At 41.0% G+C, this 24111-nt stretch overlaps 2 long non-coding RNA genes across 18 annotated transcripts in view; both read left to right on the forward strand.

Moving 5' to 3' along the window:
* The window catches only part of LOC140638053 (uncharacterized), a 148189-nt gene extending 135619 nt beyond the window's left edge, over positions 1–12570 (forward strand). For 5 of the 17 annotated variants that reach the window (XR_012035175.1, XR_012035177.1, XR_012035170.1 and 2 more), the window contains exons 7-8: positions 4876–4931; positions 12281–12568. This is a non-coding gene — a long non-coding RNA (uncharacterized lncRNA). Of the gene's footprint in view, positions 1–4875; positions 4932–12280 lie in introns of all 17 variants that reach the window. The other 12 variants (XR_012035166.1, XR_012035179.1, XR_012035180.1 and 9 more) reach the window with 6 other exon arrangements.
* Positions 12571–12604: 34 nt separating this feature from the next.
* On the forward strand, positions 12605–22005 carry LOC140638055 (uncharacterized). The gene is made up of 3 exons (XR_012035183.1): positions 12605–12656; positions 20945–21076; positions 21411–22005. It is a non-coding gene; the product is annotated as an uncharacterized lncRNA (long non-coding RNA).
* Positions 22006–24111: the final 2106 nt, after the last annotated feature.

Consider the following 24111-nt stretch of genomic DNA (forward strand, 5'->3'; position numbering starts at 1 on the left):
CCATAATGTCGGAAATTGTTGTATGACTTGTACACTGCCGTATCCCCATGCAGTGCCTGACATTCGGCAAGTACTGCTATATAGAGACTAAATCACTACTTAATAAATATTTGTTTGAGGGAATGCATGAACGCTTTTGAGAAAATGCATTTCCTGCCATATATGGTGTGAAAGCACATGGTACAAGGAGTCAGAAATCCAAATTCTGGTTTTGACTGGGCTTCCTATAAATTGGGTCCCCCATATAGTTCTGCCTCTGACTCTTATTTTCTTAATCTTTACAACCTATCTTGCAGGATCAATTCCAGTCTTCAAAAACAAGGTTATTTCAGGGAGTGGGGTCCCATGTTTGCAGGAAGAAGGAATGTAATTTCTCTTTTACACACCACTCACTCTCAAGAGTTGATATCAACCTTACCTTAGGAAAACTAGGTTCCATTTAGAACAGATATTTTTTTTTAATTATCACTGAAATAAATTCCCAGTTAGGTGAACATCTTACCTAAGACATGGGAGGCAGTAATGAGACTCTAACAGAATTAGGGTCCACCATCTTTTTGTGTTTGATTTTGGGATGAGGGATGCATCCCAAAATTTTGTTTTGTGTTTGTGTTTGATGGGAGAGGGAGCATTATATGCCTTCTTTCTGTCCTTGCTTGCAGATTCAAGTTCAAGGTAAGGAACAAGAAATGAAACAGACTTTGCATTTTTATGTTTAGCCAAGCTTCTCTAGTTTGCATAGTCATAAATCAAATGGCAATCTTTGAGGTTTTAATATTCTGTGCCTTACCTTTGTCCCAATTAGGAAAAATGAATAGCTAGTGTTTAGAATTTTGTATTTGTAAATACATTGCAGTGTACAAACCAAGGGATTTTCTAGAGCTTTTAAATATTTTAAAAGTACATCTTGATCAGGTCCAGCATTTGCATCGTATAGTGAAGCCCACCTTGAAAAATATCACAAATAATTTGTGCAAGTAAGATTGGAAAAAAAGGAATGTTAAAAATACTATAGAAAACAAACTTCAGAAATGACTCTCCAGGGATACCTGGGTGACTCAGTCGGTTAAGCATCTGCCTTCAGCTCAGGTCATGATCCCAGGGTCCTGGGATAGAGCCCAGTCTGACTCCTTGCTTAGCTAGGAGGCTGCTTCTACCCTCTGCCTGCTGCTCCCCCTGCTTGTGCTCTCTTTCTGTCTCTCTGACAAATAAATAAGAGAAAAAAGAAGAAACAACAACAATAAAAAAGAAATGACTCTTCACACACAAATATTTCATACATTGAGATATTCTAAGTTCATGTTAAGAGGATTCTAGTTCTGGACCTTTTTTCCATACACTTCAGCTCTAAGGGGCATGTCCAAAATAAACTCTTCATTGGCCTGGATCATGTTGCTCTGTATGTGTCTCCTGAGCATGGGCCCTTGTCCTGCCTCCTACCCTTTTACCCTCCAGTTTGCAATCCCAATAAAGCTTCCTAGTACTTGTGCTCTTCCCCAGATTGTGTGTAAATTGCTGATTTAGATAGTGTGTATATACATGAGAGAGAATTTTTTTTTTTTCAACAAGGAGCTCTTATTAAAGTTTTCAGGCATGAAAGTCAGATAATCAGCTGTATGGTGGGGTAGGAGGGAGCCTGGCTAGGCCAGAGAGACCCACTGAATACTAAGAGAATATAAAAACCTTGAACTATAACCTAGACATGCGAGAAATAGTTGTTTAAATGAAGATGTTGCCATTTAATGTGTTGTTTGCAATATTTTTCATTCTGTTAGTAGGAGAATTGAATTGACCGGACAATAATGTTTTCATTGTTAACTTTGTAACACAACAATGGGAAGTATCTGACAGTTTGTAACACAACAATAAAGTAAGAAAACCCAAAAGCTGTCTTTCAAAGTTCGTTATTAGGCAACAATCTCCTCTTCAACTTTTCTCCCACCTCTCTGGAGCAATAACACAATAAGACCTTTTTATTTCATTGGTACTTATGAACTAATTTATATATTCTCTCCACCAATGCATGAGCCCTCAGCCAGCCTGGATTGGGTACCAAACCTATACATTCCCATTGTACTCTGTTCTTACCTCTAGCCTAGAACATACAATGCAGGTCTACAGTTCTTTATCTGCAGTTCTGAAAAGCAAAAGTTTATTTTCTGATTGGTGCCAAGTCTTATTTGGCAGCAAAATCTGACCTGAACTGACGTGAAACTATTTATAATGTTGTATTTTACTGCAGAAATGTTGTTGTATTTGTGTATGGGAGGCTGCCGTAGGCTCTATCAGGGATGTTACATATTGAATGTTATATATATATTTTTTATCCTTCTTTTTTTATATATTCATGAAAAACACACAGAGAGAGAGAGAGACAGAGACATAGACCAAGGGAGAAGCAGGCTCTTCACAGAGCAGATGCAGGACTCTATTTTTACCCTTCTAAAACTCCACAAAGAGTGTTGCTTCTGAAACACCTGTGGACAGTCTTTGGACAAAGACCAATGGGCCTGCATTGTTGCCTGCTTGCTAGTCTGTGTGCCTACCAGAGGGTGAGGCCTCGAGTCAACCTCAGGTCCTTGTACTGCCCAGTACTTAGTGTGACCCAACAAATATAAATAAGACAATGAATATTTGCTTTCAACTTAACATATTTAAATGTATTGACTTTCCTCTGTTTTTATTTTTCAAATGTTGCTACTTTGAGAAAGAAGAGTGAGAGTGCTGGGCACCTAGTTGGTAGAGCATGTGACTGTTGATCTCAGGGTTGTGAGTTTGAGCCCCACATTGGGCATAGAGGAAAAAAAAAAAAAAGAAAGAGTCAGGGCAAACAATCCTTTTTTTTAAAAAATTTCCTTTTTTAACTGAAAACACAAATATTTGGCCAGATTGAAAAATCCACAAGAGAACCAAAAATAATATCATGTTTCCTGGTTTTTAGATTTGTGTTTTCTTACCTAGATAAGACTAATATTATAAATGCCAGATAAATCAAAGGCCAAAAGAAACAAATTTCTTTAAAATGCTTTTGAAATCTTACTAGCTAAAAAGTGGAAAAAATATCATAATGAAGGCGACGATATAGTAAAATGTGCATTCTTGAACAATGCAAGTATGAATATGGATTGTTAGAGTATGTCCAGAAAGTCTTTTACAATATAATCAAGAAGGTTAAAGAGGTTACACTTACAGTAGAATAATAGGAGAATATTTAGTATATATTACCTAAGAAACATTTATGGTTTTGAGGCATATAAGTTCAGTTATTTATTTAGGAGATTCCAGCAGAGGATTTACTTTCTCTGAAAGCAGGCCAATTCTGTAAGGCCTGCTATGTTAAACTTTTTATATGGAAAGTTTTTAAAGCTTTCTTATGTTCAATCACCCTTTTTAAGCATTATAGCTCTTATTCCATTTTGTTTAAACATGTTTTATAAGTATATGACAAGGTAATTAAAAAATTTCTCATATGTAGTATGTTTTGTTGGTTTTGGATAACAATTCTATTACCATATTACAATGCATAGTAATTTTTGAAGACCCTGTCAAAACAGTGTTGACAATGCATAGTAACCTCCACATTGTATTAAATAAAGTTCATATAAGACACAAAAGCTACTGTATCTAGATGAAATATCAAGACTTTTAATATGGAAATTAGAGGCTTCCACAAACATTGGAAGGGTCAAGAGATTAAAGATCGGGGAAGCTGTGCCAATAATCTCAGTTTGCATTGCCAAGGAGGCTGGCTCTGAGAACTTTCTCGGGAGCTTCTTTCTCTCAACCTCCAGAAAGTTCTACCAGCTATAAAAGAGAACAGCACTGGGACGCCTGGGTGGCTCAGCGGTTGAGCATCTGCCTTCAACTCGGCATGATCCCGGTCCAGGGATCAAGTCCCGCATCAGGCTCCCTGTGAGGAGCCTGCTTCTCCCTCTGTCTGTGCTTCTGCTTCTCTCTCTGTCTCTCTCAGGACTAAATAAATAAAATCTTTAGAAAAAAAATAAGCTTGCAGCACTAAAACAGGTAATTCTCAAACAGCTACCACTAAGTCATCTCAATTGTGTATGGAACCAAAGAAGGTAACTTGTAGGAACTCATCCAGAAGCTGTTGTGAACTTCATGTCTACTGTCAGCCCACACATCTATCTGTCACTGCCCTGCTTGAAAAATAGCTTCTGCTCTTTCCCTTTCCGATGTCACATAAGTGCCTGTTCCAGGCAGACTCTGACCTGGAACCATCTGGGGAGGAGGATTCTGGGAACTATAGTTCTATTTTTCCTCTGAGATGCATGGATCATAAATGGGAAAGCAGTGATGCCAAGTTGACAACAGACAATCATGTTTGTTTCAGTGCTGATGACAACTAGATGATATTTTTCTTTTCTGTTTTTCCATTCTATTGGTATCTTTCAGTCCAACTCATTATGTTATTAGTTGACTGAGACCCAGAAACTTCCCAGTAGGCAAGTAAAGCAGAAGTACAATTGAATTCATCCTTGATATGCCATACTGTCCATTAAAAATTATTGCTAGTTGGTTCTTCATTCCAAATGTCTGATTCATACAAAGCTGAAGTAACTTGTTTAATATCACCATTGCCCTTAGAGTGCCAGCACACAAGTACTGTTATATAAATATTATAATTATTATATATCTATGATTCTGCCTCGCATTCATAATTTTATAAATTCTTGTTGGCTCAAAAGAGATATAATATTCTTTTTTGTGTCATCTAATTAACCCTCTCCTGATAATCAGTTTACTGAAGATGATGTCTTTTTATTTCATTTGATGCATTTTCACCAGATAGATGTTATTTATTTAACTATTTTTTAAAGATTTCATTTATAAAATAAATGAAAAACTCTATTCCAGGACCTTGGGATCATGATCTGAGTGGAAGGCAGACGCTCAACCTCTGAGCCACCCAGGTAGGTGCCCTATTTAACTATTTTTTATCTAGCTACAAGTTATTCATAATTATGTATAAAAACAACAGTTTTTGCAATCATCCTAAATGTACATTTATACGTCAAATGACACCAAAGTAGGCATCAATCAGCAGGGCAGTCCAGGAAAATTAATCTAGCAAGACTGAATAAAATGAGCTAGAAGGAAATAGGCCTAAGGCAGAGATATTGTGGCTATAATTCTAAAGAGGAGTTAATGAGGTCCTCAACTAGGGAAGAGATTGAAGAAATGGAAAGAAGGAACAACCACAGGCACCTGGGTGGCTCAGTGGTTGAGCAACTGCCTTTGCCTCAGGTCGTGACCTTGGGGTCCTGGGATCAAGTCCCACTTGGACTTCTGGGAAGCCTGCTTCTCTCTCTGCCCATGTCTCTGCCTCTCTCTCTGTGTCTCTCATGAATAAATAAATAAAATCTTTAAAAAAAAAAAAGAAGAAGAAGAAGGAACAACCTCAAGATGTCACAAGGAGGGAGGATTGAGAGGTTTTGGTAACTGGCTGAATGTAAGAAGCAAGAGAAACTATCAAAGATTATTCTTAGATATTGAAGATACGGAAGATAATGTGGGTGTGAGAGAAAGACATGCTGAGATGATAATGAGGAGTACAGCCAAGGCCAAGGGCAGCCTTTGGGGAGTACCTACTCTCGAAGACTGTGTAGGATGGTGATTCAAAAGGTAGGAGAATGGAAAGGCTGAAGAGAAGGAAAAGAACAGTCTCACAAAACCATAGGCAAGAATTCAAGGAGTTAGTGGACAGCAATAGTCAATGCTGCAGAAAAGGCTGGATTTTGGAACTAGGAAATCTTTTGTCACCTTTAAGGTCATGAGGTTCCATAGAGGAATGTGAACAGAAACTAAATGTAAAAGGGTTTAAAGAATGAGTCAGGGATAAGAAAATATGACAAAGTATTCTTTCGATGAGAATATATAATCGAGTTATGAGGAGACATGGGAGAAACCTAGATGCATATTTTAAGTGAAAGAGGCTAATTTGAAAGTACCACGTACTAAGTATATGGTCCCAACTGTCCGACATTCTGGGAAAGGCAAAATTACAGAGACAGGAAAAAGATCAGTGGTTGCCTCGGGTTAGAAGGGAGGCAGGGATGAATGGGCAAAGCCCAGAGGATTTTTAGGGCCGTGTATGGTACTGTAATGGTGGATACAGGTCATTATCACACATTTGTCAAAACCCATAAATCATACAGTGATCATAATGTAAACTATGGATTTGGGTGATAATGATGCATCCACGTACGTTCATCCATTGTAACAAATGTACCAGTACGGCCTGGATGTTGGTAGTGGGAGTTCTGCAAATATGTGAAAGTATATGGGAATGCTCTGTACTTTCTGCTCAATTTTGCTGTGAATCTAAAGCTGCTCTAAATATTACAGTTTATTTATTTAAAAAAAGAATATATAACCATTTTTCATTAATATAAACTTATGGAGGGATCCCTGGGTGGCGCAGCGGTTTGGCGCCTGCCTTTGGCCCAGGGCGCGATCCTGGAGACCCGGGATCGAATCCCACGTCGGGCTCCCGGTGCATGGAGCCTGCTTCTCCCTCTGCCTGTGTCTCTGCCTCTCTCTCTCTCTCTCTCTCTCTCTCTGTGACTATCATAAATAAATAAAAATTAAAAAAAAAAACAAAAAAAATATATAAACTTATGGAATACATGAATATGTATATGTCACTTTTATTGTGCCATTTTATAGCCTTACAAATTTCAACAAAATATACAACTTATTTTGGGGCCCAATGAAATAACAGTATGAAGGTATCGCTCAGTTAAACATATGATAGATACGTAGAATTAGTTATATTCAAGAATGACAGGGTGGTGCAGAATTTTATACTGTTATGAATGAATAAAAAAATTGGGGCAGCTGGAGGGGCTCAGCGGTTTAGCGCCGCCTTCAGCCCAGGGCGTGACCCTGGAGACCCAGGATCGAACCCCACGTCGGGCTCCCTGCATGGAGCCTGCTTCTCTCTGTGCCTCTCTCTCTGTTTCTCTCATGAATAAATAAATACAATATTTTTAAAAATTGTGAGATCCATCTTCAAATATTAATTGCATGTCCCACTTATTTACTGCTGGGTTAACAAACCTTCCCAAAACTTAGTAGCTTAAAACAATAACTTATTATTATGTTTCACTGCTCTGGAGGTTAACAGACAAGGCTGGGCACTTCTCAGGCGGGGTCAGCTGAGGCAGGAGTCATCTGAAAGCGTCTTTGAAACTCACGTGTCTTGCTCCTGGGCCAGAGTATCTGCAAGAGCTGGGGACTGGGAGGGCATTTCTCTCTCTCTTCTCTCCGAGTGGCCACTCTCCATTTCTGACTTTGGCTTCATACGGCATGACAAATTAAAGAGCAAGGCACCGAGGGGGGGCACTTGATGGGATGAGCACTGGGTGTTATTCTATATGTTGGCAAATTGAACACCAATAAAAAATAAATTTATAAAAAAATAAAAATAAAAATAAAGAGCAAGCATTCCAAGAGATTCAAGTAGAGGCTTCAAGACCTGGGAGTTAGGGTTGGAAGTCATGCAGCATCATTTTCACTGTCTTCTCTTAGGCAAAGATGTCACAAACCAGCTCGGATCCAAAGGAGTAGATACAGGGAAGGAAGAAATGGACCTTAACCACCCCTGAAACAAGCTATAATTTATTTGGAGAATAAAGTTGAGGACCTAATAACTGCACTGACCTCTGAGATGCCTAATTTGGCAATTCATTCCAAACTATCTGGACGCCAGATAATTAAGCCCAAATAACTCTGAACTTCTCAGTTCAAGAAGTAAGTTCTAGAATAGTTCTGTATCATCTCGCATATTCTCAAGGAGGCCTCTGTTTTTCCAGTCTGTCTTCTGGTCCTTGGGTCCCTAAAATCCCCTCCCTCTCCACATCAGCAGCACCCTGGCTAGTCTAGGTAGTTCTGATTCTGTAGTTAATTATCATTTCAGTGAGCTTAAAACCTGTCATCCTGAATAGCCAGAAAAATATCTTGTTTTCTTTTATTCACTTTGAGTTAATTTCTTTTTCTTGTAGAGTTCTTTCATCCCATTTCGGTAAGACTTCCTATAATTTTTATAATGTACTCCCCTTCCTCAAAATGACATTCATAGATAAGGTTAACACGTAAGTTGTCACTTTAATTTGATAAAACATAAAATCTCTACCTTATAAAGTATTTTGAATGCCTTAAAACCTTTGCCTTTGCTGCACACACAGGCAGAATGGAGTGATATTTTAAGATTTCCTGCAACTAGAAAGGTATGGAAAGTTTGACTGATTTATATTGTGTTCTGACTTCCTGAGGCAGTTTTCCTACTGCTATTCCATTTTACTCATACCACGAAACAAAGCTTGTTGTGCGTGTGTGTGTGTGTGTGTGTGTGTGTTTTAATCAAAATTCAGCCTAGAACTATGTATGTCAGTTTTGTTCTTTGTCTCTTAAACTTAATTTTTATGGAATCTTCTAGGAGTAGCGATTTTATTTATTTTTTAATTTCTGTGGAGGGGATGATTCTGGAAGCATCTGAGAATAAGAATTCCCAGTTTAATTTTCAAAATTCCCTTTAGGAATAAATAACTCTACTATTTAACATACATTTGGTGCTCTATAATTGCAGTTTTTACCTGTACCACAGAATTTAAGATTTTATTATCTATTATCTAAGTACTTTGTGTGTGACCATCACATCTTCTGCAACAGCAGTGTTTCTTTTTCAGGGCAGGAATCATATTTTACAGTTCTTTCGTATCCCTGAAGCTTGTCCCATAGTGTTAGATGGGTATGTGTCAAAGCTTTCTCCATAAATCCATGTTTATGTTACATTCTTTCAGTGCTTAGAGTTTGAGTCCTACTTGCCTTCCTTAACCACACTCTATAGAAACATTATAAATTTTCCTGGACTAGCTTAGTCTTTTTTTTTTTTTTTTAAGATTTATTTATTTAAGAGAGCAGGAGAGAGAGATAGAGAGAGAGAGAGGAGCAGGGCGAAGGGCAGAGGGTGAGAGAGAGAATCCTCAAGCAGACTCCCTGCTGAGTGAGGAACCCATGTGGCGCTGGATCTCATGACCTAAGATCATGACCTGAGCTGAAACCAAGAGTCAGAGGCTCAACCGACTGAACCACCCAGGCATCCCCCACCCCAGCCTAGTATTAAGAAACATTACCAGTTATTTGTATATAGGTTTTTCTCATTTGACTCTTTCCCCTAAGAACAGAGATAGGAAATTTTAATCTTTTGAAAAAATCTTTCTCTCTCTGATATTCGTTTCTTTCTGTGGCTCTTTATTTATCTGGTGTGGAAGCTACACACACGGCTCTCAAACCAGACTGTGTGGGTTCAAATCCCAGTCGCGACATTTACTAGTTTCATGTATTCACAGGGAAACCTTCAGTGCCTCAGTTTCAAAAGGCAGCTCATAATCGTACTAACTACTTAATACGGTTGTTGTGAGGACTAAATGAGTTTGCTCATGAAAGCAAATAGAACAATTCTGTAGTAATTGAGCAATAAATGTTAGCTGCTGTTATTGTGGCATTGTTTATTTAGATTTAATAGTTTTTATTCTTTGCTAATTGTATCGTCTTCTTAATGATTTTACTAAATGCCCACTGAAGCAATCACGTTTTGAAAACATTTTGAAAGCAGATTGCTTTCACCCACCACCTTGTTTCTAAACTGTTACCTGGTCTTTAAAAAAAAAAAAAAAAAAAAAATCAGGGCAGCCCTGGTGGCCCAGCGGTTTAGCACTGCCCTCGGCCCAGGGTGTGATCCTGGAGACCCAGGATCGAGTCCCATGTCAGACTCCCTGCATGGAGCCTGCTTCTCCCTCTGCCTGTGGCTCTGCCTCTCACTCTCTCTCTGCCTGTCATGAATAAATAAATAAAATCTTAAAAAAAAAGGTCAGAATTTTTTTCTATTACTATTATTTAATCCTTCCAGCTTTCAGCAAAAATTTTAAACCATGTGTTAGAGATACTGCTATAGGCAAAATGTTTATGTCCACCCACCCCCAATATATATGTTGAAGCCTAATCCCTGTTATGATGGTATTTGGAGGTGAAACCTTTGGAAGCAAAGTGGGTCATGAGAGTGGAGCCCTCATGAATGGGATTAGTTTCCTCAGAGACAAGATTTTCTAAGGAGAGAGAATTGAAGATGGCGAAGAAATATGAGATTCAAAGACATTTCCCTTCTGAGGTAACAATTCTGTGGCTGTTGGAAGTAGATAGTGAGAGAGAGAGAGAGAGAGAGAGAGAGAGAGATCCTGAGGCTGACATTGCGATTTGTAGGTTAGGAGGCTTGAAACATCTACATTTTTAGGCATCATCCTGGGTGCTGTGGATGAGTAAGACACATTTTCTTCCCCGAGGTTCTCAAAATCTATCCGAGAAACATTCACTTATATGAATAGACACAGTAAAAAGATTCCTTTTCTAGGTGGGATTTTTGTAACTTCATCACCCTTTATTTTTTTCAAATGGGAGGAATAAGTTATTGAAGACACTTTCACTGAACTATTGTGAAATTATGTGAGATTGTGAAATTATGGATATTAGAACATCCCAAAATTCATTCTTCTTCATTTTAGTCACCAGGTATCTTCAGCACTGAATTTCCCAGATCAGTTTTCTATCCCTAATATATAAGGAGAGTTCAAACATATTTACTAGTCCAACTTTTTTAATGTTTTTTTAAAGATTTTATGTATTTATTAATGAGAGAGAGAGGCAGAGACACAGGCAGAGGGAGAAGCAGGCTCCCTGTGGGGAGCCTGATGGGGGACTCCGTCCCAAGACACTGGGATCATGTCCTGAGCCAAACGCAGGTGCTCAACCACTGAGCCACTCAGGCACCCCCTTTTTAATGTTTTTAAAGAATATAATGAGAGGCATCTCACTAAGATTTAAGAGAAGCCCTTTGGTTCCTAGCATGCAAGATCTTGGAGTTGCAAATCTCAGCAAATATCAATTCTTTAAATGACATAGATTGACAAGAAATGGAAAGAACCGTTAAGAATGATAATTTTAAAAAAAAGCTAACGTACCATGACACATAAAGAAAAGAGACATTTCCAGAGAAGTAGTCTGTTCTTCTGATTATTAATTTTCTTTCTTCTAGCTGACTAATAAATAACATTTTCAGTTACTTGTACCTTTTAAAGCTTTTTGCTGCTGGGTTGTTTATATCACTGTGGCATACGTATCCTGAGTACAACTCTTACTATCAACCCTTCTGAGGTTGCTCGTGGTTTCAGTTTCTTCATGTTCTTACGCCGGACACTCAGAAGAGTATAAATCATTTTCGTTAAATTTGTCATCTTTTCTATTATGTCATTGACCTATCTTCATATACTATACCCTCTTAATCTTTACCTGCAAGATTAAATAAAGAATTCACACTGGCTCACGAAAACTTTAATTCCTCCCAGAGATTTTTAAAAAGTATATAATAAGTCATGGTGGAGTTAGAAAAAAGAATGGTCAGGGGCACCTGGGTGGTTCAGCTCAGGTCGTGATCCCAGGGTCCTGGGATCGAGTCCCACATTGGGCTCCCCGCAGGGAGGCTGCTTCTCCCTCTGCCTGTTTCTCTGCCTCTCTCTGTATCTCTCATGAATAAATAAATAAAATCTTTAAAAAAGAAAGAAAGAAAGCAGTCAGATGATTCAGTTCCCTGGGGGAAGCATTTCAATCAGGAGGAACATAGGGGACAGAGAACACAGAGTAAAGGGAGACAAAGGAGAAAAAGAACTCCCCCAGAAATGAGTCATAAAGGCATAGAAGGGGGCTGCTAAGTGTATTTCTTTATAGGATGAGAGAATGTGAAAGTACATGCCAGTGAAAGGATGGAGGTAAGTGACTGACATCCTGTTGCCATGGCAGCCCCTAAAGAAAGCAGGGCAGGGCAATTATTTATTTCCTGTCAATGATTTCCATATATAAACAAATAAATATTTACATAGGACAGTTAATTATTGAAATTCCTTATGAGGGGAAAAATTTAACCTCTTAGGGTTCAGCTATGCTTTCTGACATAAAAGAAAATGTTCTATCAGGATCAGTGCTCGAGGGGGCACCAGAGGGGCTTCGAAATGGTCCATTTGTTAAGCTGGCCTTTAGTCCAATGTGCATTTTGTGATAAGTCATTGTGTAGTACGTTAATATTTCAGGCATGAGTATTATGTTTCTATTAAAAAGAAAACATTTGACTTCTTGCTTTTTAAATCCTACTTCGTTTTTTGAGTGTATCGCAGATTACCTAAACCTCTTTATCATTTGTGTCTTTCTGAAGGGATCCGGTGTTTTTCTTCTAATTCAAGTCAACTCAACAAACACTGAGGGTCGGAATGTGCCAGATACGAAAGATGAAGAAGGTCTACTGTCAAGAAGCTCAAGTCTAGGGATCCCTGGGTGGCGCAGCGGTTTGGCGCCTGCCTTTGGCCCAGGGCGCGATCCTGGAGACCCGGGATCGAATCCCACATCGGGCTCCCGGTGCATGGAGCCTGCTTCTCCCTCTGCCTGTGTCTCTGCCTCTCTCTCTCTCTCTCTCTCTCTGTGACTATCATAAATAAATAAAAATTTAAAAAAAAAAAAAAAAAAAAAAAAAAAAAAAAAGAAGCTCAAGTCTAGTGGGGAGACGTGATGCAGGGGCACAACAGTCCAGATGTGTAAATGGTCTTATTGGTATTTACCTGTAAAAGCTTTTACTCCTCTAAAAGCAGGAGTGGCTTGGGAGAAGTAGGGAAGACCTCGTCTAGCAGGTGTTTATTGAGCTGAAGAGTCAATTCATACTGAAGCAGAAATCTCCTAAGGTGCATTTCAGACATAAGCAAAGGCATGCTTCATGCACACACACACACACACACACACACAACACACACACACGCACGTGCACACATCCACTATTTGTAAGGTACAAGATGGTCAGTGTGCTGAATTAGATGCCTAGGTTGTGTGAGGAGAGGACAAGAACAGGACTTATTTAAAACCTTAGAAGACCCTAAGCAAATGAGAAGATAATGCCATTCTCCATCCTCTACAGATAAAACTAAATAAAAACTAATCCTACATCATAAAGCAAGTGTAGGGAAATCAATAGAGTTCTAATTTTTCACTACTTTGATGCATTGTAATAACAAATATAAAAAATTTTTCCTAATATTTCTTCTCCTTTTTAAGGTATATTAAGAACTTACAGATGGCAATTACAGCTAGCTTTCACTGATGCCTTACTAAATTCCGGGAGCTATGATAAACCCTTCATGTAGATTATGTCACAGAACCCTCCCAACAGCCTTAGGGGGAAAATACTATTGTTGCTTTTATTATTATTATTATAGGTAAAGAAATCGAGGCTTAGAGAGATTAATTAACTTACCCACAGTCACACAGCTAGAATGTGATCCACCCAGGACTGATGGGGTGGGCAGTCTGACAACACGATCCAAAGGAATTCTCTGCCTCAACATCATGCCTCAAGGAGTCAGTATATTAGAAGGCTTGGCAAGTGCAAAGTGTTTCCTCCTCGCAATGCTCTTCAGGCCTTGGATTCATTCACTCATTCAGTCAATAATTATCAAGTACCTACTATGTGCTAAGACTGTGGTAGGCACGGAGGATCAGAGGAGATTATTATGGAAGTTATCTCTGTCCTCGTGGAGTTACCATCGGCTGATCCCAATTAAGTGTGAGGAGAATTCTGGCAAGGATGGTCCTAAAGAAACGTGAGAAGTTCGAGCTAGTTCAGGAACCCAGGAATTGCTCTCTAAAGAAGTGAGGACTAGGGGCATCTGGGTGGCTCAGTTGGTTACGCACCTGCCTTCAGGTCAGGATCTCAGGGCCCTGGGATCCAGCTGCAAGTCCGACTCTCTGCTCCCTGGGGTGTCTGATGCTCCCTCTCCCTTTCCCTTCCCTCCACCCCTGCTCATGCTGTCTCTGCTCTCTCTCTCTCCTTCCAAATAAATAAATAAATAAATGATCTTTAAAAAAAAAAAAGTGAGGACTACACTGAGATCTAAGGGACCAGCGGAAGTTCCCCTGGTGAACTGGAGAAAGGAGCTTTCTGCAAGGTAAATGCCAGGAGAGGTGAGCATGCAAACCGGGCACAGCTCCTCCTCTGAGGAAGGATTTGCTGCCCCAGGCAGTGGCTGTGCTGGCAGCCCTATGGGCATTGCCTCAGCTGCAGAAAGGTGCCTCGCCCAAGGTCACGTCCGCACAGGCCACTTGAGGGGCCCTTTCGGTGGCACAGGAGCCTGCACGTTTGGCTGAGGCTGTCATGGGCCTCACAGCCTGATTTCTCCCTTTCCAATCCTGCTTCCGCCCCCTCCCTTCCACGGGGGTGACTTCAAGGGCACTCCCTAATAAACATCCTGAGCACTAACCCTGCCCGAGTCTGTTTCCCGGAGAACCCAAAGGGCACTGCAGCGCGAGGCCTTTGATGAGTTAAGGTCCTAAGGGGCTTTCAGAATGACTGTGGGTTGAGTGGGCAAGAGAGATGGAGTGAGGCTGCAAAGGTGGGCAAGGGTCAAATAAATCCCAAAGCACCTGATAAATCATGCTAAAGACTTCTTTTTTTAATTTTATTTACTTATTCATGAGACACACAAAGAGAGATGCTCAACGTTTCAAGTATAATGATTCATTATACCTTAGGCTGAAATGCTGCTAGTTACCAAAACCATGGTTGTTTGAAATTTTTTTCCTCCAGGTTTTATTTAAATTCCAGCTAGTTAACATACAGTGTAATATTAGTTTCAGGTATAGAATTTAGTAATTAATCACTTCCATATTACACCCAGTGCTCACCAGTACAAGGGCCCGCCTTGATCCCCATCACCTGTTTAACCCATCTCCCCTCCACCGCCCCGCCCACATCTCATCTGGGGACCATCAGTTTCCTTTGAAACTATTAACAAAAGAAAATGATTCGTGAAACTCACCCACAAGCATTTATTTTGGGACACATAAATAAGACATTGGGCAAAAGACTCCTCTCACCAAAAAATGTGGCCAAGGGACTTAGGAATCTGAAAGCTGAAGAGTGGCTTTAGGAGGTGAATAAGTAGATGAGAGAGAGGTCTGCTGAATTTCTCTAGCACCTCAGTGCGTGCTCAACACATCCGCACTTACGTGCACGCACACACACTCACACATTCACACATGCGTATACAAACAACACTACACCTTTTTCTTCCACACATCACTTTCAACCCAGATTAGTTCAGCAATGGCTTCATGTGACTGTTTTCTTTGTCTGCACCCTCTAAAAAGGATTAAAACCAAAAACATTAAAAAACATACCCTTGGATTCAAACTTCAGAACTATTTGATCGTGCATGTAAAGATGCAAGCCCTAGAATGGGTCACAAAATCCCAACCTTTCACCTCTAAAGGATAGTTTTACATCCAGCACAGTGATGTAGCCAGAGGCAGCCAGAGGCATACATACAATCATATCTTTTCCGAGTGAACGAAACCAAGCTTCTGCTTCTGTGATTGCACCTTCTCTGAGATCCTGTCCCTTCACCTTGGCATGCCCGAGAAACCAGTGTGAGCCCTTCCTCCAGGATAACATATGCTCCATCTGATTGTTAATGTTTGTAAAGTTTATACTTTGCTTTTCTGCTGTGTGTACCTTTCTTTATATTTTAATCTTTTTCTTCTATTCCACATAGCCTGGAAGTTTTTACATTGTCTTGGAAAAGGGAGTGTGTGTCTACTTTCCATTTCTGAGTTTCTGGCTTCTTATTTTGCAAGTGTAACCATCACAGCCTATGAGAGGTGCTTGTCCCTTCACATTCCCACCAGGCCTCAGACGTATTTACCTGATGGCATGTTTGCGGTGGGTTAAACCGGATCCATGCTATCTTCCTGCCAAGTATGATATGATGTGTAAACGTTCATATCGTGCCGTCACTGAGCATAAGCCACTGTTTTCTTTTATACGTATTAAGTCCCACACATCACAAGAAAGGAATCCCGTTATCTCGGGCCGGCTGGGAATATTAGGGCGGCTGCGAGGCTTGTATGGGTTACAGTTCAAGTTGTCTTTTTTCTTGTCAAATGTTTTGTCTAGTTTTCATACTTGTGGCAATGTTTTCAAAGATCTTTTCTGGATATTTTACCATGGATCTGATCATTTTCCAGAGAACTAAGAACTTTTAACCCTTCGGTTCATTGACCAACGACCCCATTTAGCACGTTACTGCAGGGCGTGTGCACCTACCTGGCAAAGTCCCATCCAGCTGCGAAATATCCTGGTGTCCTCTGAACCTCTAGCGTGGAAAAAATAGTAAAAGTGAAAGGAACTTTTGGTTTCTGCCTAAACACGTATGTCATTTAGCTGACCTAAACAGGATGTGAGTCGTATTGATTTTGTTCTAGAGGCTTTAATACCCATTTTATTTGCAAGCAAAGAAATTAAAAGAAAGAAAATGGAAAACTCCATTCTTCCTCCGATTTCCTCTTAGGGTTTTCTCAAAGGTTGCAGCCAAGATACAACAGAGCTTAGTTTCAGGAAATGGTAACAACGTTGTAGAATTTTGGAGTGACTGTTAGTTAAACCAAGGTAATGTTATAACTCATGTCAGTTTTTTGGGGTTCTTGTAATACTTCAGAGAGAAATCCAACGTGACTCTTTCTTCCAATTGAGCCACCGCGAGGGGCCTAGGGCATACCGTGGGGCCTCCTGCCTCCTTCGCGCACCAGGGCTGGGCCCCGAGCTGCAGCAGCGCCCTTCCAGGCGGTCCCTCCCAATCCACAGCTTCAGCATTCAGTTCTCCTACTGTCCATCGCCTGTCCATCCAGCCGTCTGTCCACCCCATTCATATTACAGAACTCCTGATGGAAATGCTGGTAAGCTCATAACACAGGGAGAAACTGAATTTCCCAGCTTTGCCAGAACATGGTGCTCACTAGAGGAGTGGAAAAGCAATTGGAAACCATAAACAGGGACAGCAGAGAGAGTAAACAAAGTGTGGAAGGGCGAGGCTTGTCTTGATGAGTGACTAAGTAGGCAGCTTCCTGTGAGCCCTTTAAAGAATGATGTTTAAAAAACTGGTCCCTATTAGTTCTTGACTACAGAGCAGACCAATTTATTTGAGGGGGAAATATATATATCGATAATTATATCAAGCACAAATATATGTGGTTTACTTTTAAAGTGCAAGAGACTATGTTAGTCCAATAATCCTAGTCTCTGAAATGGGACATCTTATGCTATATTCTTAAAAAGAAAAAAAAAGTAACTTAGACTCATGTATCTCCATGTAGAGCCCTCATCTGTAAATTATACCCATACTCTGGATCCCTCAGGCATTGCGCAAAATAGAAACTGATTTATTTCATTAACTATCATTTAAATTTATAATGGGACAAGGGACAACACCTGTTACAACTTTTACATGTCCAATGTACTTCAGGAGCTCAGCACCTCTAGTCAGCTTGCCGTTGTTCCGTGCCTATCGGTGTTCTCTCTCCGAGTCAAATGTATGTTCCATAAGAACAGATGGCATTTTACTCCTCTCTTTCCCCTCTAGTCCCCAACTCAGTGCTGTGTACTTAACTGATGCTTAATAAATACCGAACTGATTGAGCTAAATGAATGTGTGAGAAGTCAATAGAAGTTGCCATGTGATTATAAATCTCAGACTTTAGATGGGTAGAAATACATGCTTTCTATAAAAAAGCATGGGGAATATGGAAATGAACTCCTTGCTCAGCAAGGTATTAGCAACCTGACCATGAGCTTTGGTTTCTTTACTTCTCTGAGCTTCAGCTTCCTTAACAAGGTAAGGGTAACAATAAGTACTTGGGGATTTTTGTGAAGATTAGGGATATATGATTGAAAGTGGTTGGCATGGGGCTGGCCCACAGCCTTGAATTCATGAAGCTATTATTCCAACTTTAAAGATGAGGAGCTGGAGGGTCAGCGTTGATCTAAGTCTTCCATTATCACACCGTTATTAAATGCTAGACTTGCATGACTTGGTATATGGTGCTTAAAGATTCCTTATTTGCACTCACTTTTTAGAAAGGTCATTCCTAGGGTGGAAAGTGAACATAAGGTGGACAAAAATAGAGGCAGAGTAACAAATTAAAATAGGACCTTTCAAATGTTTTGGCCATGATCCACAGTGTTACATTGTAAACCCTGAATACATACAACCATAAAAAACAGTTGGGATTTTACTGCATGGTCTGCTACTCCATTCTGTTCTATTGCATGTTTTGAAAAATTCTGCTTATAGATGGCTGGGCAGCAGGGCGGGCAGCAGGGCTGGCTGCGGGGCTGGGGAGGTGGTCGGGGTGTGAGGGACAAATGACCTCAGGCAGGGGAGTAAGCCTGTGTGGGGAGGGTGAGGTCTTTTCATGGCCTCAGTCCCCTCATCTGGTCATGGTCCTTGCCCTGGTGGTCTCAGTGGGCCACGAGGAGCTGACCCTCTCCTCCACGTGGCCACAGGCCCGGGTAGGCCCAGCATACTGGGAATGTCAGGCCAGATGGATCTGGAGGATGTGAAAGGGTCCCCTGCCACAGGAAAGCAGTACCTTTGCTGGGAATGCTTCTTCACCTGGCCCTATGCAGGACAGGAAGACATTGAGGCAAGTGGAAGACTGTTTTCTCAGAGGCCACAAAGCACATAACAAAAACAGATGGTCAGAAATGCAAATAGTGTGGAGGAGTAGACTGGGGAAAGCCCTTGAGATAGAGTGGTGAACCCCCCACAGTTGCAGCCCTCTTGGAGCTTGGCGGCAGCAACCTAGAAAACAACTAAATGAGATAAGGAGGCCACGGGACTAACACCACAGGGCCAGGAAGCTGAAAGAACATCAGGTTTGACTGTTTTGTCTTAAGCCAAGTCAACATCAGAGACCCCTTGTCATCCCTTCACTGGCCGTCACAGGAACCCTACCCTGTGCATGTTGCTCTCAAGGACCAGGACATGAAACCTGCTAAGCTGGTGATAGACAGTCATGGAATGACTCCTGCCCAAATTCAGAGTAAGCTTCAGGAAGGGGAAAGATTCGAGGGGGGGCATGATTATTGGACTCCTTGACGCTGGAAAAAATTTCATGGTGAATGAAAAACTTCACTCCTGCCCAGATCACGGAACTGGGCTAACTTGAAGTAACTGTATCTGGCTATTTCAAATCCAAGATGGTTGCGAGAGCTAATATGTAGCGAGGGGAAAGCATTTATTCCAAGGAGCAAAGGGGCAGGAGACATAAGGAGTATGGAGAGTAACACTGCGGAGAAACAAACTTTTTTCATGACCATGTTGGATATAAAATCATACTAAAATTAAATTTCCACCGAATTTGATAGTGCTATCCACTGAGAGCCATTCATATGCAGCATTTCTCCACTCGAGTTCGGTGTATCAGAGCAGAAGACTGGCTTTCTTTGTTAGATGTTTCTTTGTACTCATTGAAAATATTTTGAGTATTTTGACCTTTATAAAAAAAAAAAAAAAAGGAAAGAGTGCCAGTAAATATTTCTGTGTTGCTACTAATTTGATCCTGCTAATTTCTGGACTATATCAAAGAAGTGAGCTTAAGATGTTTTTTAAAAGCTTGTTATGGCCCAGAACATTGATTTAATGCCTCACTAAAGGGGCACAAATTTTGAAAAATAATTAGGTGATTGTTACAGTAATCCATATAAGAGAAGATAATAGGTATAACTAAAGCATTAGCAGTGGGAACGAGAGAAATAGATACAATAATTATTTAGGTAGAGTCAGTATGTCCTTAAGTTTGAAGGAAGCACAAAGTGAGGAAGTTGCCTGGTTAACTAACCTGTTTCCATCCATTGGATAGACAGCAGTGAAGGAAAAGCTATTTTGATGGAGAATAAAGTCTGTTTTGGAAATACAAAGTGTGTGATGCCCAGGAGGAGGGAGGGCATCTAGATGGAGAGGCCTCATAAGCAGTAGGAAGTGTGAGTTGGAGATGGCAAGAGAAATCTGGGCTGAAGGGATAGGCTCATTGGCATGTCAATGGTAGCTGAAGTCACAGCAATGGACTTGACTACCCAGGGGACCAGTGGGGAGGGTAGAACAAGACTGGAACTCCGATGACTAGCTGAAAGAAAGGTGGAAGGAGAAAAGGAAGACAGGAGACAGAGAAACCTTATACAGATAGAACGTAAGAGAGGAAGGCCTTTGCATATCCTTTAGTTACCTGTGCTGGGTTACTGTGTGTTGCCAATAGCACCAAGGCACCAAAGAGGTTGGATGGAAGGTGACTGGCAGCATGATATACCGAAGCATGCCGGGACAGGAGTTAGGAGGTAGTCCCAAGACAACCTTCACCTTGGTCAATTGGTTTCTCCCCCATATGCAACGAGAGCATTGAGCTGGATGATCTCTGTGATGTTTGATTTGGAGCAGGGGTGGATGTATTGAGAGTATGAGAAGATATGAAAATTAACCCATTCATTCACTCAACAAATATTTATTAAGTTCCTATGATGTTCAGTTACTGTTTTAGCCACAGAGACGTGCTGATGAACTAGATAGACTATGAAAGCTGACACTGAGTCACAAAAACAGCTCATACACAAGGAAACAATTTTAATTAGAGTGTATTTTCAGGATTGATAAAAACTACAAAAGAAATATAAAATGGGTAAGGGGGAGATAGGGTGATTTGGCTAGACTTCTTTAAGTAGCTGTGATGAATAAAATGAGGACACCTTAATGCAAAGGGCTTGCTGAAGAAGATTTCTGGAAAGAGGACAGCAAGTGCAAAGGTCTGTACCAGGAATGACTTGCATGGGGCGCCCGGGTGGCTCAGTCGGCTAAGCCTCCAATTCTTGATTTCAGCTCAGGTCATGATCTCAGGGTTGTGAGATCCAGCCTGGAGTCAGGCTCTGTGCTGGACATAGAACCTGCTTGAGATTTCCTCTCTTCCTTTCCCTGTGTCCCTCTCCAGCACCCCCACTCTCTCTCTTTAGGTAAAGTGGCGGGAAAAGGGAATGACTTGCATATCTGAGAACCAATAGGAAGGGAGAAATGAAGCGAAACCAATGCAAAGAGTGAGCTGTGGATGATGAGTTATCAGCAGAAGCCAGTCCTCACTGACCCTGGTAAGGACTTTAGATTTCCTTTGTGGCTGGGAACCTAATGGAGCGTTTTGTAGGGGTTAAGGACTTGATCTGATTTATATTCTTAAAAATTCACGTTGATAGCTGTGTAGACCAAAGATGGGTGGAAATAAAAGCAGGGAAACTGGGTAGAAGTCAATGATTTCAGTAATCCAGGTGAGAGAAGATGGGGTTGGATTAAGATGGTAGATCGAGAGGTAGAATTAGCCTTAATTGCACACCGACTACATCTGGGCTTTATTCCAAGTACTTTATATGTGTTAACATTATTTTTACATATAACCCTGTGATATTGTTATCTCCCTTTTCGTATGAGGATACTGAAGCACTCGTTCAACATTACTCTGCTAGTAAGTGGCAGGCCCAAGCTTCAACCCAAGCAACATAGCTCCAAACTTCGCCTGCTTAAACTGTGTGCTACACAAAATTGGGATACATTTCAAAGATGCAGCTAGCTTAGAACCTGATGGCTCTGATGTTGGGTACAAAAGAAAGGACACGAATCAAAGAGGACTCCTTGAACTTTTTAGAATTTTATTGTGAACACGGTGCAACATTTAATCATATGGAGAAGGCTAGATAGAAGAGACAGGAACAAGAGCTCTGCCTGGAACACATCGAATTCAAGATGCCACATAGACCACCAGGTGAAGGCATTCCGTGGGCACTCTGAGCCTTCTGATGCCTGACAAATGACAATGCTGTTTAACTACAAGATCAAAGCAATCTAGCATAACATTAGAGAAGTACTCTGCTGGGATCTGTCTCTCAGCCTTCTCATATACTCTTAGTCAGATGCAGTTTCCACATGGGGAACGGAGTGGGGTGTTTTATTAATACAGCACAGCAAAACATCCAAGTCAGCCAAGCTCTCACTTTCATCAGCAGCCAGGCGGTCAGTGAGCAAATTTTTTTTTAGGATTTAATTTATTTATTCATGAGAGACACACAGAGAGAGAGAGGTAGACACGCAGGCAGAGGGAGAAGCAGGCTCCCTGTGGGGAGCGTGATGCAGGACTTGATCCCAGGACTCCGGGATCATGACTTGAGCCAAAGGCAGATGCTCAATCACTGAGCCACCCATGCACCCTTAAGCAAATGTTTTTAATGAGAATTTCTCAAAAATCTCATGGCTTCAGGACTTAGGAGCACCACATACTGCAAGCCTTCACTTTCTAGCATTTCTAAGAGGGCAAGTTCTCTCAACTAGAGAAGTAAAGCTGCCTTTGGCCTGGCCACCCCAGCATTCTCGCCTTCCCTGCTGCCTGTTGGTTTCTGAACTTTGTCTGCATAGCCCATGATAGGACAATCCCAACCTGCTTGGACTTACTAAATCCTGCCCCCTGTCCCCATCACCCCCGACCCCAACCTCAGTATTTGACTTTTCACTTCATGTGATCTCAGATGACCCAACACTTTTGGATAGACCTCAAGCTCAAGATTCATCCTCCTGGTCCTGCCTACTCCTTTCTGTTCCAAGCCTGGTATCTACTGAGCACTTACCTGGCACAAAATACCACGCTGCAAATGCTCTCTACCCTGGTTGGTATGGCGGTGCTTAGATAGATATGTTTTTTGATGTTCATCAAATTACATGCTTACATACTTCAACTTAAAAACCCCTCAATTTGGGATGCCTGGGTGGCTCAGTGGTTGAGCATCTGCCTTTGGCTCAGGGCATGATCCTGGGGTCCCAGGATCGAGTCCCCCATTGGGCTCCCTGCATGGAGCCTGCTTCTCCCTCTGCCTATATCTCTGCCTCTCTCTCTGTGTGTGTCTCTTGTGAATAAATAAATAAAATATTTTTAAAAAAAACTCAATTTGAGGGCACCTGGGTGGCTTGGTCAATGGAGCATCTGACCCTTGATCTCAGCTCAGGTCCTGGTCTCAGGGTCATGACTTCAAGCCCTGAAGGAAGCCACCCAGGGAACCTACTTTAAATAAAAGTCTCAATGGGCAGCCCTGGTGGCTCAGTGGTTTAGCACCGCCTTCAGCCCAGGGCCTGATCCTGGAGACCCGGGATCAAGTCCCATGTCAGGCTCCTTGCATGGAGCTTGCTTCTCCCTCTGCCTGTGTCTCTGCCTCTCTCTGTGTCTCTCTCTGTCTCTCTCTCTCTCTCTCTCTCTCTGTGTGTGTGTCTCTCATGAATAAATAAATAGAATCTTAAAAAAATAAATAAAAGCCTCGATTTGAAAATAGTATTATACTAGGTGCTTCTCAAATAAATTTTTTTGCCTCGTGAAGCTTATAATCCAAAGAAGGTATAATGCCGAATAATTGGAGATAACATCTATGTATGGATTAACCCCAAAATAAATGTTACAGAAATTGAATAATAAAACTGCACAGAGAAGATGGCACTTGACTTCTTTGAGCATTAGGTGTTTCATAGACTAGAGCAGCAGAGAGAAGAGGAAGATTTTAGGTAAGGAAAATAGTTCGAGCAAAGGTGCAGATGAGGGACTAAGAAGAAATCTGGGGAGACTGAGTAGATCAGCCTGGACTTCTTTTGAGAAACAGTGAAAAATAATATTGAGACAGACCCAACTTACCGAGTCTCTTAAATGTCAAGATAAGAAGTTTAGAAAGGATTGTGTGTGAGGCAAGGAGCTATCGAAAGTGATTGAGCCAAAGAAGGATGTAATCTATGTTTTTAAAGGAAATCTACTCCACCTCCCACACACATTCCACTGCAGAATGGTTGGTTTATGTGACTTGTGGTTTGAGGTATAGTGTTTACAACATATACTCCTTAACAAGGCCTTCTGGGACATGGGTCAAAGAAAAATGTCCCTGTTCTGGGTGTTCATTCGGCTTTCCATGTAGCCATGGCCTTGTTTTCATTTTGTTTCTGGCCTTTTACTATCTTTTTTCTGAGTTCTTCACATTTTCCATCCACCTTTATTTTATTTTATTTTATTTATTTATTTATTTATTTATTTATTTATTTATTTATTTAGACCTCTGAACCTTTTATTGGCCTCTTGCTCCTCAAAGGGCACCCTGTTTCTGCTGCC

The sequence above is a fragment of the Canis lupus genome, chromosome 8 (assembly GCF_048164855.1).
Source record: "Canis lupus baileyi chromosome 8, mCanLup2.hap1, whole genome shotgun sequence".
Lineage (NCBI taxonomy): Eukaryota > Metazoa > Chordata > Mammalia > Carnivora > Canidae > Canis > Canis lupus.